Raw genomic sequence first — 2,500 nt, forward strand, 5'->3', positions numbered from 1 at the left:
CAGGAAAGCTGATCGCGCCCCACCTCGGGGCTCATTTTCACCACTGCCGATCGCAGACTCGGCGTGCTCAGGTTCAGTTTTTCTCCCGGCTGATTCACCCTACCTTTCCTTTGCTTGCTCGCCTCGAAGCCCACTGCAGTTTTACTTCTTCAGTTTCACCTGTCCTTTTCGGCCCTCGCTCGCCTCAAAGCCGACTGCTGACTCGCACACAGCCAGCCCTATTCAGCCGATCGCGCCACACCAGCGCTCAGTTTCACCACCGTCTTCCCAGCGCTCCTGCAGTATTTTCCTTCACTCGCTCACCTCAAAAGCGACTGCAGATTTACTTCTTCAGTTTCACCTCTCCTTTTCTAAACCACTCCCCCTCTTGTGATGAATTGAAGGATGTGACGCGTGAACACATGTCGAGCGGCTCGCGCACGGGATAGATAAAACCGAGATTCAGCGCGGTCGGTGGGATTGTCCCTGGGGCATTGTCATTTACGGCGGCGGTTCACTTGGTGCTCGTTGAATGGTAAGAATTGAGAGTATACCGGACTCCGTGCTAATTGCTGATTTATTTTGCGGTGATCTACTGCACATGTATACATTGCTACACATGTACTCCTTGCTGCACATGTATCCCCTGATGTGCCCGTAGAAGCGGCTTCAATCAAGTGAAATAAAGCCTACACTCTGAAGGTTCTTCCCTCGCATTCATTTCACCTCAGCGCTGGGCGGGGACTATTCTCCAAAGAAAGGAAGGAAGAAGAAGAATCCCTCGGTCCACCACCAATGTACCAATGAAGAACAGCCTCTTACACCTCCCGACACACATGTAGCGTAAATTTACCGAAAAACCTGGCTAAACATGCATTTAATGGGGGATCTGGGCTAATCCTTTATTTACTAACTCATTAAGGGCCATTTCTGCAACAATATATATATATATATATATATATATATATATATATATATATATATATATATATATATATATATATATATATATATATATATTGTTGTGGTTGAGTAAATTCGCAAACCACCATTCAGGTCCCGTAGGTGAGATATCTCTGTAAGTATATGTGTAGTTAGCCCCAAACCCGTTGTTTAGAGGAATAAATGTCATTCATTCGGGCTGCAACCCTTTAAGATAGCCGTTTTTCTGTTCTATCTTTATTTTGAACCAACCACGTCTCAACCGCCATCACACAACAACCATCAACCGCAACGCCGCTTCACAACAACAACAACAACGCCAACAGCCACGACCTTTACCGTCAACTCGCTCTCGCAATCATCGCATCACCGCCATTCCAAGCGTCACCGTGGCCAGGGACCACCACAATAAACCCTCCACCACCTTCACCTCTCCTCCTTCTGCTGCCATTCCCGCACCGCTTGTGGGCACCGATCCTGGACTCATACAGGGAGCGCACCGAGCAGCGGGTGCAAAAAGCGGCCTTTCCGGGGAAGTCGGATCAGGAATGATTCACGCCCACTTCTGTTCCGTCCTATCAGCGAGCGCGGGGCGATTTGGCCCCGCCTCCAGGCGCGTCGGAGTAGAATCGATATATGCAAATTCGAGGATCAGGAATGATTCACGCCCACTTTTCCTCCGTCCAATGGGCGAGCGTGGCTCCGCCCCCGAGCCGATCCTGATCCGAAAATCTGCATATGGTTTCTCCTGCTGACTATAAGGCGCCGAGCGCGGGGCGAAGCGAGTTGGAGTAGAAGAGTTTCTGTTTCGGGCTCGAGTTGGAGTTAAGAGTTTCTGTTTCGGGCTCGAGTTGGAGTTAAGAGTTTCTGTTTCGGGCTCGAGTTGGAGAGTTGTGGTGGCGGCGGCGAAGTATGGCAGCAGCAGTCAAGACTGGTCTGGAGGAGAGTCGGTCTGTCGGGGTTCGGAGTCTGTCGGGGAGCTGCAGAGAGGAGAAGCCGGGAACGCGGTCGAGGGCGCAGTGGAGTCGCTCGTCGCGGGACCCAAGCAAGCCAGCTATCCTCTTTCCCCAGAGCATCAACAACCCCCCCTGTTTCCCCCCCCCCCCCGCGCTGAGATAGTGCGAAAAGGGGCGCCCCCGTTCCCACCCCATTCCAGGCAGTGCCAGTGAGGCCCGCGAAGGAGCGCGGAGTAGGGGCACCGCCGCCATTTTGCGGCTCATCACAAGACGGGTAGGCTCTATGCGGTCTCGCGCCCACAGACCACGTCTGCCCCCTTGATTGAGTATATGTGTTGTCGGCGCCGTCTGTAAAGTAAAACTGTGTAAGTGTTGCCGTGTGCTCGCGTAGTCGGTAGTAGATCTGCATTGTGTTTCTTTTGTTGCATTTGCTTTTGGTGCATAATTGTTGTGTTTCTTTAACATTTGCTTTTGGTGCATAATTGTTGTAATTGTATATGTGTGCTTTCCGTTTGCCGCGGAATAAATGTGAATTATGTTGACCTGTTTTTCCCGTTTCGCTTCGTCTTTTCTTTAATTGAATCTCCATCTTACTTCACGTAAAGGGTTGGTCGTGGGCTAAA

Source organism: Eptatretus burgeri, chromosome 2 (assembly GCF_056783735.1).
Source record: "Eptatretus burgeri isolate ZD-2024b chromosome 2, Ebu_testis_v1, whole genome shotgun sequence".
In the NCBI taxonomy this organism is placed as follows: domain Eukaryota; kingdom Metazoa; phylum Chordata; class Myxini; order Myxiniformes; family Myxinidae; genus Eptatretus; species Eptatretus burgeri.